This window comes from Sturnira hondurensis, unplaced genomic scaffold, assembly GCF_014824575.4.
Source record: "Sturnira hondurensis isolate 20B ecotype Veracruz unplaced genomic scaffold, ASM1482457v3 Scaffold0004271, whole genome shotgun sequence".
Classification (NCBI taxonomy): Eukaryota; Metazoa; Chordata; class Mammalia; order Chiroptera; family Phyllostomidae; genus Sturnira; species Sturnira hondurensis.
Window position 1 is genome coordinate 5,216,190 of NW_028076902.1, and position 21,583 is coordinate 5,237,772.

The following is a 21,583-nucleotide window of genomic DNA, read 5'->3' on the forward strand; positions in this document are numbered from 1 at the left end:
TCATCCCAAAGAAGCTAAATACACATTCTTTTCAAATGTACATGGAACATTTTTAAAGATAGACCACATGATAGGACACAAAACAAGCCTCAAAAATTTAAGAAAATTGAAATTATACCAAGTATTTTCTCCAACCACAAGGGACTGAAACTACAAACCAACCCCAAGGGGAAAAAACCCCAAACACTCAAAATAATGGAGATTGAATAACATGCTATTAAACAATGAATGGGTCAAGAATAAAATTAGGGAAGAAATCAGAAAGTTTCTGGAAACAAATGAAAATAAACTCACGGCAACCCAAAACTTATGGAACACAGTGAAGGTAGTCCTGAGAGGGAAGTTCATAGCAATACAGACCTACCTAAAAAAGATAGAAACATTTCAAATAAACAACCTACAAGAACCTACACCTGCAAGAACTTGAGGAACAACAACAAAGACAGCCCAGAGCAAGTAGAAGGAGGAAAATAACTAAGATCAGAGCAGAATTAAATGACAGAGACTAAAAACATAATTCTAAGGATCAATGAATCCAGGAGCTGGTTCTTTGAAAAGATAAATAAAATAGACAAGCCTTTAAGCAGGCTCATCAAAAAAAAAAAAAAAGAGAGAGAGAGAAGACCCAAATAAACACAAACAGAAATGAAAGAGGAGAGATTACAACTGACACCACAGAAATACAAGAAGTAACTTCTAAGAAGTTACTATGAAGAACTGTATGCCAAGAAATTTGAAAGCTTAGGTGAAAGGGACAAATTATTAGAAAAATACAATCTTCCAACACTTACTGTAGAAGAAGCAGAAAGACTGAACAGACAAATAACAGCAGATGAAACTGAAGCACTAATCAAAAAACTCCCAACACACGAAAACCCTGGACCAGATGGTTTCACAGGAGAATTCTACAAAGCTTTTAAGGAAGAGCTAACCCCTATTCTTCACATACTATTGTAAAAAATCCAAAATGATGAAAGACTCCAAAACTTTTTATGAAGCCAACATCATTCTAATTCCAAAACCAGATAAAGACACAACAAAGAAAGAAAACTTCAGAGCCCTGGCTGGTGTAGCTCAGTGGATTGAGCGCGGGCCTGTGAACCAGAGGATCGTGGTTCGATTCCCAGTCAGGGCACATGCCTGGGTTGCAGCCGGGTTCCCTGCAGGCCAACTCCCGGCAGGGGACGCACAAAAGGCAACCATTCATTGATGTTTCTCTCCCTCTCTCCTTCCCCTCTAAAGATAAATAAATAAATTAATTAATTTTAAAAAAAAGAAAGAAAACTTCAGGCCAATATCACTGATGAGCATAGACGCTAAAATCCTCAACAAAATATTGGCAAACCGCATCCAACAATACATCAAAAAGATCATACACCATGACCAAGTGGGATTCATCCCAGGGATGCAAGGATGGTTCAATATCTGCAAATCAGTAAATGTAATACATCACATAAACAAAAGCAAAGAAAAAATCACATGATCATATCAATAGATGTGGAAAAATCATTTGATAAAGTATAGCACCCATTTATGATAAAAACACTCAGCAAAGGGGAAATAGAAGGAGCATTCCTCAACATAATAAAGGCCATGTATCAAAGACCTACAGCCAACATCATACTCAATGGGCAAAAACTAAAAGCTTTTCCACTAAGATCAGGAGCAAGACAAGGTTGTCCACTTTCACCACTTCTATTCAGTATAGTATTGGAAATTTTAGCCACAGTGACAATACAAGAAAAGGAAATAAAAGGCATTCAAATTAGAAAGGAGGAAACAAAACTGTTACTGTTAACAGATGACATGATAGTGTACATGGAAAATCCTACAGACTCTACCCAAAAGGTGCTCAACCTAAAAATGAATTTGGCAAAACAGCGGGATACAGTGTCAGTATCCAGAAATCAAAGACATTTTTGTATACCAACAATGAAACAGCAGAAGCAGAAATCAAGGAAAAAATCCCATTAAATATAGCAAAAAGAAAAATAAAATACCTAGGAATAAACCTAACCAAGGAAGTAAAAGACCTGTATGCTGAAAACTACACAACACTGAAGAAAGAAGTCAAGGAAAACACAAACAAATGGAAACATATACCGTGTTCATGAGCTGGAAGAATTAACATCATCAAAATGTCCATACTACCCAAAGCAATTTACAGATTCAATGCAATACCTATTAAAGTACCAATGGCATATTTCACAGACATAGAACAAACACTTCAAAAATTTATATAGAACCAGAAATGACCCCAAATAGCAGCTGCAATTTTAAGAAAGAAGAGCAAAGTCAGAGGGATCACAATACCTGATACCAAACTGTGTTACAAGCCCACTGTAATCAAAACAGCCTGGTACTGGCATAAAAACAGGCATATGGACCAATGGAATAGAACAGAGAGCCTAGAAATAAACTGAAGTCTCTATGGTCAATTAATATTTGACAAAGGGGCAGCAACATAAAATGGACTAAAAGTAGCTTCTTCAACAAATGGTGTTGGGAGAACTGGACAGCTACGTGCAAAAAAATGAAATTCGAGCACCAACTTACACTATACATAAAAATAAATTCAAGGTGGATAAAAGATTTAAACATAAGCTGTGATACAATTAAAGTCCTAGAGGCTAACATAGGCAGGAAAATTCCTGATGTTTTACACAGCAACATTTTTACTGATATGTCCCCTAGAGCAAGGAGCATAAAAGGAAGAATAAACAAATGGGATCTCATTAAAGTTAAAAGCTTCTGCATGGCTAAAGAAAACAGTATTAAAATAAAAGAGAACCAACTATATGGGAAAACATACTTGCCAATGATATCTCAGACAAGGTTTTAATCTCCAAAATATACAAAGAACTTACATGACTCCACTCCAGGAAGACAAGCAACCCAATTAAAATATGGGCAAAGGACTTCAATAGATACTTCACCAAGGAGAACATACAGAGGATCCAGAGTCACCTAAAAAGATGCTCAATATTGTTAGCTATCAGAGAGATGCAAATGAAAACCACAATGAGATACCACTTTACACCAGTGAGAATGGCTATCACAAACAAAGCAACAAACAAGTGTTGGAGAGGTTGTGGGCAAAAGGGGACTCTAGTTCACTGTTAGTGTGATTGCAGACTGGTACAACCACTATGGAAAACAGTATGGAATTTTCTAAGAAAACTAAAAAAGAATATGCCTTTTGACCCAGCAATTCCACTGCTGGGATTATATCCTAAGAACCCTGAAACACCAATCCAAAAGAACCTATGCACCTCAATGTTCGTAGCAGCACAATTTACAATGGCCAAGGGTTGGAAGCAACCTAGGTGCCCATCAATAAATGAATGGATGAAAAAGTGATAGTAAATTTACACAATGGAATTCTTTGCAGCAGAAAAAAAGAAGGAGCTCCTACCCTTTGCAACAGCACGGATAGAACTGGAAAGCATTATGCTGAGTGAAATAAGCCAGGCAGAGAAAGAGAAATGCTATATGATCTCACCTTTAACAGGGGCCTAAACAACAAAACAAACAAACAAGCAAAATATAACCAAAGACACTAAAATAGAGAACAGGTTGACAGTGTCTAGAGGGGAGAGGGGAGGGAATTTCAGGGAAAAAGGGGAAGGATTCACAGGAACAAGTATAAAGGACACATGGACGAAAACTAAGGGAGGTGGAAATTGGAGGGAGGTGGGGAGCACTGGGGGTTGGAGTGGGCTGTGATGGGAGTAAAAGAAAGAATACTGTACTTGAACAATTAAAATAAATAAATAAATAAATAAAAGAAAGCCCAGAAAAACCCACCCATTTATAGCCCGTTCATATTTGACAGAGGTAGCAAGCACATACAATGGGCTAAACTGATAGTTTATTCAATAAACTATCTTGGGAATATTGGACAGGAATATGCAACAATGAAATTAGATCACCTTCTTTTTTTGGAATAGATGATTCATGTAATATGTATTTTAAGAAATTAATCATGAAAATTATAACACCAGCATTATTTTGAGGTGATTATATTTCAAAGTGTGTTAAGGCTTAGGAAATGAACTAGATAACTATGGTGCGTATTGCACTTAATATGTTTTCTTCTTGTGTAGTTGAGATATATTAATATATAAAGCATATTCTGTTTCCCATTTCTTAGACTAATGTTCCTGAGTCAGAGTTAATAGTGTAGCTTAAATTCTTTTTTTATTGTTCAAGTACGGTTGTCTCCATATTTACGTCCACACTTCCTCCCACCCTAGCCCCTCCCACTTCTCACCCTTGATCCTAACCACCTTTGGTTTTGTCCATGTGTTCTTTATATATTTCCTGACAACTCTTCCCTCTTTCTTCCACATTATCCCCTCCCATCTCCCCTCTGGTTACTGTCAGTTTGTTCTTAATTTCAATGTTTCTGGTTATATTTTGCTTGCTTGTTTGTTTTGTTGACTAGATTCCTGTTAAAGGTGAGATCATGTGGTATTTGTTTTTCACCACCTGGCTTATTTCACTTAGCATAATGCTCTCCTGATCCATCCATGTTGTCACAAAGGGAAGTAGCTAGTTTTTTGTTTTTTGCTATGTAACATTCCATTGTGTAAATGTACCAGTTTTTTTATACATTCATTTACCGATGGGCACTTAGGTTGCTTCCAGCCCTTGGCTATTGTAAATTGTGCTGCTATGAACATTGGGGTGCATAGGTTCTTTTGGACTGGTATTTCAGGGCTCTTAGGGTATAATCCCAGTAGTGGAATTGCTGAGTCAAAAGGCAGATCCATTTTTAGTTTTCTTAGGAGCCTCCACACTGTTTTTCATAGTGGCTGCACCAGACTGCATCCTCACCAACAATGCACTAGGGTTCCCTGTTTTCCACATCCTCTCTAGTACTTATTGTTTGTTGATTTTTTTTATGATGGCCATTCTCATTATGTGAGAATGGTGTGAAGTGGTATCTCACTGTGGTTTTAATTTGAATCTCTCTGATGACTAATGATGCTGAGAATCCTTTCATATGCCTCTGAGCCCTTTGTATGTCCTCCTTGGATAAATGTCTGTTCAGGTCCTCTGCCCATTTTTTAATTGGGTTGCTACATCAAACAGAAGAATAAATTCAAAATGGATTAAGGAGTTAATGTTAGACCTGAAACAATAGAAATCCTAAGAAGAAAACATAGGTGGTAAAATCTCAGATAATGCTTGGATCAATATTTTTTCTGATATATCTTTTCAGGCAAGGGACACAAAAGAAAAACAAATGGTACTACATTGAACTAAAAGTCTTTTACATGGAAAAGAAAACTATCAGCAAAATGAAAAGACAACCCACTGAAATGAAGAACATATTTGCTGATACATCTGATAAGGGATTAATATCCAAAATTTATAAAGAACTTACAAAACTGAACACCCCCAAAATCCCAAATAATTCAATTAAAAATGAACAAAGGTCCTGAACAGACACTTCTCCAAACAGGACATACAGAAGGCCAAAAGACATAGGGAAAGATACTCAATGTCACCAATATCAGAGAAATGCAAATTAAAACCACAGTGAGGTATCACGCCATACCTTTCAGAATGGCTATCATTAATAAATAAAAAAACAACAAGTGTTGGTGAGGATGTGGAGACAGGGGAACCTATTGTGCTGTTGGTAGGAATGCAGATTGATGCAGCCACTGTGGAAAGCAATATGGAGTTACATCAAAAAATTAAAAATGGAACTGTCATATAACTCCGTGATTCTACTGCTGGGAATTTATCCAAAGAAACCCAAAACACTAATTCAAAAGAATATAAAGTATTGCATTTCTGAAACTCATCTGCTGACAATGCAGCTTCTCTAGAACATTAATCTCAGAACATAATTATTATTCTACTTAAACAGTAAAATTTGTGGGGGCAAAAATCAAATGATTCCTTGGTCCATATAGAGCAAATAGGGCAGATGGGAAAGGTTGATGATGTATGGTTAAATTTCACAGACCCGATGTTGATGCTTATGAACTATTTGACACTAAGCAAGTTTTTAAAAAACCTCTTTGACTTTCAATTTTCTCAGTATGACATGAAGATTATACCAATACCCCCATAGGAGTGATGTGAGGATTAAGTAAAGGAACAGTATAAAATGAATAAATTATATTAATTTGTATATAATTTAGTGCTGAAAATAATGTGGGCTTTCCCTTTAGTTTTCCTTCCCTCCTTTTACATATTTTTGTTATTCCTTTGCTTCTGATCTTTTCCACCCTCTTACCATGGAAGAAATAGAAATTAAAAGAGCTCAAAATCCCATGGTCTTTTGGGTTGCTTGTCAAAGTCTTGAGGTCTTGAAGGTGGGTGGTTCTTCCTAAAGGCTCTCATCTGAATTCAGTATAGCTTGGACCTATTAGAAACCCTCCATAGTGCTGATAGGCATTTTTAACATTGTGTCCTCAATCAATTGCTCTTATCTCCTCAATCAGTTGCTCTTATCTCCCCATGCAGTCTAGTGTACACTCTGGAATTAGAGCTTCCCTAGAGCTACCTATTGGCAATGATAGAGCTTATCATCTTTTCAAAGTGTAGCTCTACCAGGAAGGAACTATATGATTTTGTATAGGAGCACAGGGGTGAACTTAGACATGGCTCTTTGCTGCTTATACTGCAGAACCATTGGGTTAACACTGATTATTTTTTTCTGAGCTGTGTTTTAAGATGTCATTAAATCTAAAATTTATGATGAGATCACCATTGGCTCCTGTTAGTTTAATTAAGATTGACATTTTTATTATTTCAAAAAAGATTTACCTGGGGTACTGTATCAAAGTGTGTCTCAGAAATACCTGAGGTCCTAATTAGGCCCAGCTGAGCCTAATTGGCTCAGTTGGTTGGGCACCGCCATGCAGAGTAAAGTTTCGCTGGTTCAATTCCTGGTCTGGGCATATGCCTGTGTTGTAGGTTCAGTCCCCATATGAGAAGGAACCAGTGGGTGTTTCTCCTTTGCATTGATGTTTTGCTCCCTTTCTTTCTCCCTTCCTTCCTCTCTCTCTAAAAATAAATGAATAAAATCTTCAAAAAAGGAAATACCTGATAAGTGAAACCTTATTTAAATCTAGCCCTTAAACCGGACTGAATGCCCCTATGATTTCCAAATCACTTTAGTTTATGGGGCATGATAATACTTACCATCAGTTTGTGAATTAAAGAATGCACAATACAGATTTTGCCAAATAAATTGCTTGTCATAGGATGATGTTCTAAATCCAGCAGTGTGAAATTCAGAAACTAGAAACAAGTGGATTTTATTATTTACAAAAAGGAAATTTTGATGTTTGGCCTTTGGAAAATGTAGTAGTTCATGCTAAAAAAAAATGCAGTTCAAAAGTAGAAATTGTCCCTGGACACAGTTTATCAACAAGCCATAAATATGCTTGCTATGACATATACTTGCAACTTTGTTCAAACAGTTGCTGGGACTCTGAATTACTTTTCATGATCCCTATGACTTGTGCAATAGTTGTCACTGGCAGATGTGGGAGGAATAGACACTTGGTGCTCTCTCTGTGGGGCACTGAGAAAGCAACACAAGGGTCAGCCAGAAGTGGCTCAAGCCATCAAGGCTCCACGGCCTGGCTTCCTATAAAGTTAGGGTTGGCTCCCCACAACCTTCTAAACAAACAGAGGGGCTGCTCAAACTCTCTGGTTCAGCCACTGCAACAACTTGATTGAAAGCTTGAAACATTCCTTTCATTCTAGGAGGTAAGCGAAGAAAAGAAGAATGAACCTCTAAGGAAACATAGCACCCTTGGGAAGTAATCTGGTAGGCTGTCCAGCTTCGTGAGAGAAATGCTGTCTACAGAATGGAATAGTACACATTTTGCTAAGACCTATTAACTGTTATTGCCACAGTCAATATTTCAGATTCATTATGGTGACTTAAATTAGTAAAGTTAACTGTCATTGAGATCATAAACTGAATTATTTTAAATTTGTAGTAGGCTGCATAACCAATGGCTAAAAGCATATGCTCATGTTTCCATCTCAAACCTGTCAGGGAAAAAAATCTCAGTTTTGTTTTAATCATTTCTAATATCTCTACTCAGGTAACCCAGTATTCTGTGTAGTTGAGAATTGGAGGCCTAAGGACTCTATTTTTGAGGTACTTCACCAAGATAATATAAGTAAGCCACCTGTTAGTGCCAGGAAATAGAATTAAGCAGATAGTTAACCCAAAGAAACACCTTGAGATGACTTGTTGGAGGAGATTGGCCAAAGTGTGTAATATTTACCACTCAATGTAACATAGTCAGAGTGTCTACTTGATTATATGACTCTATGTCAAGATTTGCTCTGGTTTTCATCTACTTACATGAATTTATCTGAGGATTTGTGTGGCACAGCCCTGGAGGTGGGTGGCCAGGGGTGGAAAGAATGAGCTAAAATAAAAAGCACATGGACAACAGAGTGGTGACTGTGTGGCGGAGGCGGGGGGGGGGGGGGGGAGGGAAAGGCGGCTGGGGGGGGGGGGGGGACAAGAGGGATAAATGTTAATGGAAAAAATACCACAGAAATTAGCCAAAACAAAACAAAACAAGAAAATATTCTTGTGCTGGCCTGGTGGCTCAGTTGGTTAGAGCATGCTCAGATATGCCATGGTTGTGGGTTCGATCTCTGGTAAGGGCACATAAAAGAAGCAAATGATGAATGCATAAATGAATGGAACAATAGATTGATGTTTCTCTCTTTCTGAAATCAATAAATATATCTTTTAAAATAAATATATTCTCAATGTTTTTATATGAATATTCACAATATTTCATCACAAGATTTAGTTAAAAGCTAAAAGATAACATTTTTTATTTTGAAGAAAATCTAAGTTTATTGTAGAAATTTGAAAATATAAAACAGTAGAAAAATAATGACTTATAATCCTACTATTAGATATGTCCACAGACTTTTAGTATATTTTCTTAAAATTACACGTGTGTATGTGTGTGTGCATATTGCATATGAATACACTTAGGACCAGACAGAATGTAGAGGCTCATCTCTGTCCCTTGTTAAAAAATAAACCAAGCATCATAAGCTAAGCATTTTCCCAATCTCAAATATTTTAAAGATATTATTTTTGATGACTGCAGTATATTTCATTATGTGAATATACTGCATTTTATTCATTTTAGATTGTTTAAACTTTTTCCATCTTAGACATAATCTTGCCATAAATATTCAAGTATGAACATTTTGAAGGCAATATTATTAACTAGCTGTTCAAAATGTTGGTACTTGAGCTCTCTTTCTCCAGAAGTAGATAGGCAGAGCTGATCTTGCTGCTCCCTGCAACGATGACCAATTAGTATTTTAAGGAGGCAATTAGGGTATTGGTTAAGAAAATCAACCTCAGTTTTGCCACTTAATAGCTGTGTGATCTCTAGCAAGTTGATTAAACTTCCTGTGTATTATTTTTATCTGTAAAAGGGATTAAAATGATATTACAAATTTCACAGTATTCTGAGAATTAAATGGGAAAATAAACTTAAAGCTCTTAATATAGGATCTAGCACATAATAAGTACATAGCATTTACTATTATTAAAATTGCAAATGATTCATAATTTGATAGGCAAGATGCTATTATCATCAATATTTTGAGGTGTATTGACTTCTTATTAGGGAATTTGAACATTGTTTCACATATTTCTTCTTTATTTTTGTATGGTTACTAATTGTGTGGCCATGTTCCTCACCCACTGGGCATGGAGACAATCTGCTGGAGGACTCACTTCAAAGGCTTGTTCCTGGAGGAGCTGGTTGTGGGGCAGTAGACACCCATCAGCTGTCAGCCCCTTTAGGGATTTCTGTAGCTGCAAATGTTGGCTAGCCAGAGACCATGCTCCTTGCCAGTGTGGAATTATAGACATGGAGGTAGAAAGGAATGGACATCTTGGCTCACCTTGGGACAATTCTGAAGGCATTCTAGCTCCAGAGCTCAACCCTCCTCCCTCCAGCCTAACCCAAAGGCTGGGCTATCTGTCAGGCTTATCTCAAAAATTTATTTCTCCTTCTCCCTAACCCTTCCTTTCCCCTCTTCCATAGATATTAATTCCAAAGACACTTCCAAAACCACCTTAAACACTGAACTTTGTCTCCATATTTCTCTCTGAAGAACTCAAACACTGACACCTATTTTTCTATTGAGATCTGTATTTTTCTTGTTGATTTGTTATACTTTTCTCTATATTAGGCTTATAAACATATGTCCTTTTTATTATAAAATTTTTCTACCTTTTTTGCTATTTAATTATATTTTAGTGTGCTATATATATATAGTGTATTTAATGATTGAATTATCAAGTTTATGATTGTTATTACTTTCATGCTTAAAAAATCCATACTATAATTTATTCTCAACTCTTTAAATGATTTAAAGTACATGTGGGTCAAAGATGAGAATGAAAAAAATTGGCCCTAGCTGACGTAGCTCAGTGGATTGAATGCAGGCTGCAAACCAAAGGGTCATCTGTTCGATTCCCAGTCAGGGCACATGCCTGGGTTGCAGGTCAGTTCCCAGTGGGGGCCACGTGAGAGGCTACCACACATTGATCTTTCTCTTTCTCTTTCTCCCTCCACTATCCTCTTTCTAAATTTAAATAAATAAAATCTCAAAAAATTGTTCCAAATTAATTCAATGCATAAGCATTATTTTTATTAAGTAAAATTTACTCTACTATTGCAATGTTTTGAGTTACATTTTTAAAAATTACACTCATCAATTAAAATTATTATATATTTTGAGATCCATTTCATGACTATACTTATCAACTTTGGGCAGTAGCATATAACCTTGATTATTACAGCTTTACAGCATGTTAATTTTATAGTATATTACTTTAGGGTACTCTTCTTTCTCAAAACATTTTTGTCTACTTTTCACATATTGTTTTCCCAAATGAATCTTAGAATCATTTTGTCAAGCTCCTGTCCTATCCACCCTTAACACCTCAAAAATTCCTGTTGGCAGTTTAAATACAATTGTAGTAAGCATTAAAATAAACTTGGGTTATGGTAGACAAAGACTATGAATTTATTAAAAGTCACTGAGTTGTAGAGTTAAAATGGGTGAATTTTAAGGTACTTAAATTATACATTAGTGAAACTTTTAAAATAAACTTTTTATCCAGAAACATGCTATATCTTTATTTAAGCCTTCTTTATATGTTTAATAATATTTCAATAGTGTTTGTTAGTTGTCTTCACCTTCAGTAGGTTTTACCTATTAATTAAAAAAAAAGTTTTGGGTGTCAGTCTCAAGTTAGTTACTGTGATTGACAGTATGACATCCTTCTGATAATCTGCTAAGGGGGTGAAACGGCAGTAGAGCCACTAGAATAGTGTTTTGTTATTGTTTTTTTCTGCAGGGGTCCCAAACACCAGAGTCTCTGAGACTAGGCAGGGCCTGGGGATGTGTGGAGCAGTTTGGGGGAGATGACATATGAGAGGTGATGGAGACTGGGTACCTCCATGAAGACATGCCACTTCATACTCTTTGAAGAACCCAGTACCAGCCAATAAAAACACCTCTGTCATTTAAATTCAACCCACTGTTTTTCAACTGTTTTATGGTCCCCTGAAATTCATATTGAGCTGCCTGCCCTCAGAATTCATGAATAATATAGCCATGCAGGTAGCAAAAGTTCTCCGCAGTACATGGTAACTGATGGAATGCAGGGCGTTGTGTTAGAGGAGCCGGTGGGGAAATGCCAGCTCACTCCAGTTCACTCGTTGTAGTTATCTATTTGAATTGACATGCATGTTTCTGTTTTGTGCCCGTACAGTTGCCCAATGGCTCAGTGAAGACAGAACATTCATTCATTTAAGTGGGTTACTATTAGCTTGGCTTTTCATAAAAGGGGCTTGTATTATGAAATGACACATGCCCTCACTAAATAAAAACACTGCTGATGAGTATTACTAAAATGCTTATTTTCCTACAAAAATTAATAGTTATTTAATACATTATTATTATCATTATTTTTATAGTAGTTATCCCAATTAATCTAATTACTTGAATTGTATGTTTGTCTTAGAAACATATATCTATAGAGAATACATTATTAAATCTTTTCCAGACTAATAATAGTGTTAAGCCTCTATTTTATTCTATTATGAGAAATATTTCATAAAATTGGTATATATCAATGACACCGTTGACCAAATATTTTCTCCAGATTATTGTAAAATTAAATTTAAGATTTTAAACTTTGTGTTAAACTTTATGTTATGTTAAACTTTATGTTTATGTTATGATTCAATTAATGATGTTTTGAGGCAAATTTCATAACCATATCAAGAAGTTGCAGAGAAATTTAAAAGTATATGACCAAAATTATATACAAGTTGCTCAGAAAGGAAAGCACTGGCAATGAGCCTTGTGCTGTCTTAATTAAGAAAAGAGTATAAGTCACTGTCCTAATAAAACCCTATATGTTTCAACCTAGAGAAGCACATTATCATCGTAAGCAGCCATCACCACCACCCAATCACCCTTCACTGATTGCCATTTAAAAACTCAAAACAAGAACTCTCCAACTGAATGATATCTTGAGGTTTCCCCCTTTAAGTCCCCATTATCTACTGAGACACAAAGGTAGTCCAGCCTTAATGGTTAGTGTTCTTTTTTGGTGACATCTTGATGGCATATATTTTTCTTTTAGCAAGGAGATTTTCTTCCAAAATATTTAGGCTATAAATCAGCTGTTAGCTGTCAGTAGCACAGCTGTTTCTTCCTCTTCCTCTGAGTTAAACATTACTTCGTAAGTCCAAAATGAAGAATTCTTAATCACAAAGGACTTGGCATATTTTAGAATGTAACAAGGTGGCATCATAATGAATTTTTAAAAGATATAACAAATACTGTGTCGGGTCAGTTTGAACAAATGAAAACTTCAAAGCTAGTAAAATTGTTGCTTTATTAAATACAAAATTTGTGGGTTTTGTTTTATTTATTAGTTACCAAATGTGAACTCTGAGAATTTCTCATTGATTTTAATTTACTGTCACATTTGATAAAGTGAACTTTGCCCTGAAGAAGTTGCTTGCTAGAGCACAGGCGAGAAGTTTGCTGTCACAGATGATGGGAATTTTCATTAGGATCTGGAACAGATGATGTCTAGGGCCGAGAATAGACTTCCCTTCACCTGTAACATTCTGAAAAAATATTGCAGTTCTGAGATACTATTGTCATCACTATTTTTGTGGTGGGAAGGGTGAGAAAAATCAGGAAAGCAACAACTAAAACATAATTCTTCATAGCTTTGGAATTCTTAATGAAGTCCAATAAGTTCTGGACTAAATGCAATGCAAAAGAGTAAATAGCTCTGAAGTGCAAAGCGATTTGCAACAAGGTCACAACAAGGCATAACAAATAAATCTATAAAACATGCATCAAAAAATAACATGGATGTGTTCATAACCATCCTTAATATATTCATTAATTTTTTGATATTAACTTTGTTTTTGATACCTTGAAAGAGACTTACAGTTTTATAAATAATTATTTCTATTATTTATTTTTATTCACTAAACTAACTACTTGATCCATGTTGTATTATTTAATTCTCATTTTTTACATTTCACTTATTTATCTTTTAGAGGGGAAGAGAAGGAGAGAAGTATCAATGTATGGTTGCCTCTCGTGAGTCCCCTGCTGGGAACTGGCCTGCAACCCAGGCATGTGCCCTGACTGGGAATTGAACCGCAATCTTGTGGTTTGCAGGCCCGTGCTCAGTCCACTGAGCTACACCAGCCAGGGCTAATTCTCATTTTTTGAAAAATATTTATAGATCTATATATATTCCAATTAATCTAATTACTCAAATTGTATGTTTGTAATTATTTGAATTGTATTTTGATATATATTTATCAAAGATATAATATATATTATAAACACACATATTAAACATATGTATGTTTGTAATATATTTTGATGTATATTATTTTGAAAAATATACATATTAGAATTAAAAAATTATTTTAGAATAATAGAAATTCAGAATAGTGTTATCTATAAGAGAAGTCAAAATTTTTTTTTAAGAGAAGTCAAATTTGTAGTTTAAAATTTTCTTGCAAGAAAAGCTCCAGGATGAGGTAGCTTCACTTAGAAATTTTACAATTTTTAAAGGAAGAAATAATACAAAGTCTCCAGAAACAGTTCAGAAAAGAAGCAAGGTAGGACACTTAGCAATTCATAGTATGAGGGCAGCGTTACCCAGATTCCAAAGCCAGAAAAGATATTAGAAGAAAAAATATAGACTGATAGCTGATAAACAATACAAAAATAATTAACAAAATTTTATGATAAAATTCATCAACATTTAAAAAAAGATTATAAAACATGACCCAGTGGGTTGATTCTGGGAATACAAGGTTGGTTTAACATTTGAAAATCAATCAGTGTAATTCATCATATTAATGGACCAAACAAAACAAAAACTTATGATCATTTTGATAAATCCTGAAAAACCATTGACAAAACTAAATATTCATTATCGATAATAATTCTCAGCAAACTGAATAAAAGGAAAATTTCTCACTCCGATAAAGTAATATATGAAAAATCTGCACATACATCATCCTTAATGATAAAGTCTGAGTGTTTTACCCTGAGATCAGGTCAAGAGTATTCTCTTTCACCTCTTCTATTCAACACAGTACTGGAGGTTCTAGACACAGCTGTGACCGAGACAATCTGAAAGACATCAAAATCGGGACAGAAGAGTGAATACTGTCAGTATTCCCAGGTGGTAGGATTGTCTATACCTACAAAAAAAAATTCCCAAAAACCGAAGTGAGTTTAGCAGGGTGTAGGATAGAAAATCGACAATAGAAATTTAGCATTATTTTTACATATTAGCAATGATTGATTGGAAGTTGAAATTAAAGTAATACCATTTAAAAAACATCAAAAATAAAATATTTAGAGTTAAATTTAACAAAAGTTGTGTAAGACTTATACACGGATAATTACCAAACATTATTGATATAAACTTTAAATATACAAACTATTTGAGAAAACTAGCAACTATGATTTGGTGGAAAAAATAATAGTCTTAGATGCCAGTTTCCTTAAACTGATTGAGAGATTCAATAGCATTCCAATTAAAATCCCAAGTCATTCTGATAGTACTGAACAACCTGATTTTTCAATTTGTGTGGAAATGAACACGACCTAGAACTGCTAAAAATAACTATGAAAAGATAGAACAAAGTTGGAGGACTTATTATATCTGTCTCCAGATATTGTATTACTTATTACATTATCAAACAATGTGGCATTGGTGTGCAAGCAGAGAAATAGATTGAGGAAACAGAATAAATAAGCCAGATAAAAGCTCAAAGATACACAATCAAATGATTTTTATTTTTTTTTTAGGATTTGCTCTTTCTGGAGTCTTTTTGCCATCTCTAAATTGCAACTGAAATAAAAACATAAACAACATAGTAACAACTTAAATTTTTGAATAAAAATTACAACAGATATTCTAAATGATAATATGGAAACAAAAGATTGCTTAACTGATTTTAATGACATGACAGATAACACATACACTTGATAAAATTGTTATATAAAATATATAGGTGAACACTGTCTTGTTTTAAAAATATAAATGAGACATGTGAAAATAGGCATTTCTTTTAAATGAAGTTTTTAAAAAAGAAATTTTGTTCTTTATCACTTGAAGAAGGGAAATTATTATTTGAACAATATTTAAGTTTATTAAACAATGAAAGCTATAAAATGTTTAGGTTTTATCATGTTCAAGGTTTATGTAACTTCCAAATTTTGCATATTAACTGAACTTTCAGATCTACTAACATCTGCTGGAGTCCACTCTGGATTCTAAGGTGTCAATTTCTTGTTGCAATTTTTTCTTTTCTTCTCCTAACATTTCTTGTGTTTCTTTTTGAAAATGGCTAATGAAAACTTCACCTATTTGATAAGGTATCATCACAAGTTGTCAACTGCAAGCCTGACGTCCTTGAAAGCATCTTCTAAATTTTGCACTTGTTTCTTTTTTATGTCTATTTCTTCCTTCAGCGCTGTGATTCTACTTGTATTCTGTGCAAAGTTGTTTATTTTTGGTTGATCTTCAAATATAACATTGACATCTTCTGCAGCCTCCTTCTTCCTGGTGGCCACCATCTTAGTCCAATGACTTTTAAGAAAGACAATTCAGTGGAGAAAGAACAGCATTTCCAAAAAATGATTCTGGAAAGCTTAGACATCCATATGCAAAATAAACCAAAAAAAAAAAACCAACCCAAAACACCTCTTGATCCATTCACTGCAACACATAACAATTAATTAAAAGTGTTACATGGACCTAAGTGTAAAACCTATAAATATAAAAAACACTGGAAGTAAACATAAAAGACAATCTTAGTTATTTTGGGTAAGCAATCATTTCTTAAACACAGCATTAATAGTACAACCTCCCAAAAAAGAAAACAAATAATATATTAATCCTTATTAAAATTAAGAAATGCACTTATTTGGAGGACACCATGAAGCAAATACAAAAATAAGCCACTTTTTGGAAAAATATATTGCAAATTGCATATTTAAAAAACCATTTAAATCAGAATATGGAAGGAACACTCAAACTACAAGAATAACAAAAACAAGCAACCTAATTAAAAATGGATAAAGAAATTGTGCCTATAGTTTACCAAAAGTATATGGATGGCAAATAAGTATATGAAAAGATGCTCAACGTCATTAACCATTAGGGGAAAGTAAATGATAAGAATCCACCACACAGCCATTGGGACGATTCTAATGAAAATGACTGACAAGAGGGTTGATGGACATGCCAGAAAATGGAACTCTGGAGTGCTGCTGCTGGGGTTCGAAATGGGAAATGGTTGGCAGTTTGAAAAAATTAAACATTCACTTGCTTTAAGTGCGAGACATTCCACCAAGAGAAATGAAAGTGTGTGTTAACACCAAGACTTTTACACAGATATTCTTAGCAACTCTTTGTAATAGGTACAAACTGAAAATAACCCAAATATCTAACACTGGGTGAGTAAATAAACAATGTGTAGTATATCCTTATAATGGAATACTACTTGGCAATAAAAGAAACAACTATTGATTCATGAAACAAAGAGTGATGATATCAGAATCATTATGTTGGACAGGTAAGATAAATACTGCATGATCCTAATAACATAATATCGTAGAAAATTCAATCTGGTCTAGTGACAAAAGATCAGCGGTTGCCTCTAATAGGGATTAAGGAGTAGGAAGGGGCAGGCAGAAGGGATTAAAAAGGCCCCCCCAAATTTTTGCAGGTGATGGCTATGTTTATTGCCTTGATTATGTTGATGGTTTTCTGAGAGTACACAAGCATCAAAGTTATCAAATTGTGTACTTCAAAATTGTGAAGTTCAGTGTAGTTAATTATATTAATAAAGCTACAGATAACTATATAAGAAACAAATATATGTTACTCTATTTAATGTATTTGAAAATCTTGAATTATAACCTTGGTCTATCTGACTTGAGTTCTCCTGTATCATTTAGTATGGCTGCTTGAAACATCATTTAAAACACCAGACAGAACAATTAAAGTTAGTGGTAATCTCTAAAATTACCAATACAAGGGTAAAGATGTAGGAAAATGTGTTTAGTTGTTTGGGAAGCTGTTCTTTTCAGTCTAAAAAGTTATTATTAGGCTCATTATTAAGCATTATTGTGCTTTAGATCAAACGTGGCAAACACAAGGCCTGTGACCTGAATCCGGCCCTCCACTTTGTTTTATCCAGCCTGGCACCTTGCTTCTACCCGGTGGCAGTGCCGAGCTTTTGCTTAACTGTTAAGGAGTAGTTACATTTGTACAGTCCTGAAATTACATTTGGCCCTTTTTGGGCAACTGCGAGGCTGATGTGGCTCCAGGTGAAAATGAGTTTGACACCCCTGCTTTAGATTTTAATTATTATCTATTAATGATTATAGAAATTAAGATAGCACTTAAATAAAATGTTCAGACAGACCCTAATTTTTACAAATAGAATTACTTACTATGGACATCATATCAAATTTGACCTTATTATCTAAAAAACTTTCTTTTGTGGAACCTTTGCAGGATCAGAATTCTGTAATGGGTCTTTCTCTCCCTCCCCCACCTCTCTCTCTCTAGCTTCTCTTATACCTTACTGGCCAAGTGATTTTACTGCCAATTCTAGCTGTAAGGGAGGCTGAGTAGATGATGTCTGCCCATCTAAAATGTGGAATTCTGTGTTAAGGGAGGAGAGGTTGAGGTTTGGGAGGCAACTAACAGACGCTGCCACTGATTTTGATTAAAGAGGCTGCAGTTCTTACTGTGTTAAAGCTCAGTCCACCAATTAGCCATGTAACCTTCAACTTAACCTACACAGATATTAGTGTTTTAGCTTGTAAAATGAGAGTCCTGGGCCAGGTGACTGAAATGGCAGGATGGTCCTGGAGGGTAGAGTAAGTGGAACTGCCAGTTGCTGGTTAACACATACTGGATGAATTCACTGGCCTGTTTGCCGGGTAAGAATAACCTCTCTTTCCACATTCACTGAGGTAGAGGTTGCTCTTTTGTAATATTTCCTTCACTAATTCTCCCATCCAGCCAGCCCTGAATGTGCAATATAGGTTAGTACAGGAATTATGTCCCATCCCTGTCCTGCTTCCCTTCCCCCATAGGGATGGCACTTTTAAAGTATTTAATCAGTAGCAATAAAAATATCATCAACTAAAATTTGAATTCAAGGTGGATAAAAGACTTAAATATAAGCCGGGAAACCATTAAAGTCCTAGAGGAGAGCATTGGCAGGAAAATCTCAGACATTCCACGCAGTAATATTTTTACTGATACATCCCCTAGAGCAAGGGATATAAAGGAAAGAATACACAAATCGGATCTCATCAAAATTAAAAGCTTCTGCATGGCTAAGGAAAACAGTATCAAGATACAAAGAGAAACAACTGTTTGGAAAAACATATTTGCCAATGATACCTCAGACAAAGGTTTAATCTCCAAAATATACAAAGAACTCACTCGACTCCACTCAAAGAAGACAAGCAACCCGATTAAAAAATGGGCAGAGGACTTGAACAGACATTTCTCCAAGGAGGACATACAGAGGATCCAGAGACACATGAAAAGATGCTCGATATTGCTAGCTATCAGAGAGATGCAAATTAAAACCACAATGAGATACCACTTAACACCAGTCAGAATGGCTATCATAAACAAAGAAACAAACAACAAGTGCTGGAGAGGTTGTGGGGAAAAGGGGACTCTAGTTCACTGTTAGTGTGATTGCAGACTGGTACAACCGCTATGGAAAGCAGTATGGAATTTTCTAAGAAAACTAAAAATGGACGTGCCTTTTGACCCAGAAATTCCACTGCTAGGAGTATATCCTAAGAACCCTGAAACACCAATCCAAAAGAACCTATGCACCCCGATGTTCATAGCAGCACAATTTACAATAGCCAAGAGTTGGAAGCAACCTAAATGCCCATCGGTCGATGACGGGATCAAAAAACTATGGTACATTTACACAATGGAATTCTATGCTGCAGAAAGGAAGAAGGAGCTCCTACCCTTTGCAACATCATGGATGGAACTGGAAAGCATTATGCTGAGCGAAATAAGCCAGGCGGTGAAAGACAAATACCATATGATATCACCTTTAACAGGAATGTAAACAACAAAACAAACAAGCAAGCAAAATGTAACCAAAGACAGTGAAATACAGAACGTGCTGACAGGGTCCAGAGGGTAGAGGGGAGAGAAGCACAGAGTAAAAGGGGATGGACTCACATGAATAAGTATGAAGGACACATGGACAATAACTAAGACGGGGGGCGGAGATGGGAGGGGGGTGGGGAGCACTGGGTGGGTGCAGGGCTGGTAATATAAGAAAGAAAACTGTACTTGAACAAAAGTTAAATAAAAAAAAGAATTGCATTAAAAAAACACTAAAATTTGAAAAATGCTATATTTTTTAGAAGTTACTGCTGATGTTTAAAGTAGGGCCCTTGTTCCCAAATCTGACTTTTATTGTTCCTCAAAAAGAATAAAGTTTAAATGTGCACAGCTTCTGAGGCATATAATATAGTGTGTATATTTTTGTAAGATGCCATCATCTCTTTCAGCTAAGCAAAGGAATAATGTTAACAAATATTGAGACTCACATTTAGCTCTTTAAAGTTAAGGGAAAAGATACGTAATAACATGTATGTTGTGTTTTATTATTATTATTATTATTATTATTAATCCTTATCTGCAGCTATGTTTATTGATATTAGGGAGAGGGAAATGTAGAGAGAGAAAACACTGATGTGAGAGAAACATCTGTCTGCTGTCTCCTGTGTGTGCCATGACCGGGGACTGAATCTACAACCAGGTGGTGTATGGGAAGGCAATCCAACCAACAAGGCTCTATGTTGTGTGACTTAAAGAGCCTTTTTTAAAAGGAGAAAAAAATTCATAGTCCTGAGATTTATTTTACGTTTTGCATTAAACCACATAATATTCCATAAGATTCATGTGCTTTATGAAATCCCGTATTCTAACCAGAAATCCCCTTGCCTAATCTAGCTTAAGCTGTTATCACTGCTTGTATAGGCTCTGATGGTTACTGCCACGTGCAACCCCATGTCAGGAGTGTGTAGTAACTTACATGAAGGCACTTTATGGACCAAGTTTATCCTCTGTTATAAAGTAAATTGGACTCTAGGGACTTGTGTATTTATTAATTCAGTTTCCCTTACTTGCTCATAAAAATAAATATATCCTTTTTAAAAACAATCTCCACATATAAAATTCAAAAGTAAGACAACATCCTTTTAGACCTTAGTCTTTTATTTTTATTTTAAGAAAGAAAAGAGTTTACATCTATATTTAACAAAATTAAATATAGATGTTAGCATAATTTGAGATAATAGCATATATGCTATTTGATTTTCATTAAATAAATCCTTTTATAAAAATAATTATATCATTTAGAGTATAGCCAGGAGGCAAAAACACACATTAATCCAAACAAGTGAAGTTTATTATAAAGAATTCACTAGTAACTAGGGATTAACTACAACAGGTAAAGAGAATTCCAAGGAGCACAGAAATATTCGATAAAACGGCAGGTAACTCTGGCTAAGGCAAAGTGCCCAGGGAAGGAGCACATTTGAAGGGAGTGAGCGATATAGCCCACTGGGCGGTAGTAAAGCTTGCTGAGGTGCTATGGGCTAGTGAGTGGAAAGCCTCCAGCTGGGATGCTAGGAAAGCTCCCTGAGAATCACCTCAGCCACAAAGGGAACCTCTAGAGAGCTGCCTGCTAGGGACCTGCTAGGCTCTAGGATACTTACTGGAGCAGCAGCTGAACTTGCTTGCAGGTTGGTAGGAATGCAGACTGGTGCAGCCCTGTAGAAAACAGTATGGAGTTTCCTAAAAAAATTAAAAATAGATCTGCCTTTTGATACAGTGATCCCACTTCTGGGAATATATATGAAGAAGTGCAAACATTAATTTTAAAGAATATATGCATCCCTATGTTCATTG

The 21,583-nt window shown here is 35.4% G+C and overlaps 1 pseudogene; it reads right to left on the bottom strand.

The window, feature by feature from the left end:
- Window positions 1-15,781: 15,781 nt before the first annotated feature.
- On the bottom strand, window positions 15,782-16,182 carry LOC118986482 (prefoldin subunit 4-like; annotated as a pseudogene).
- Between the last annotated feature and the right edge of the window lie 5,401 nt (window positions 16,183-21,583).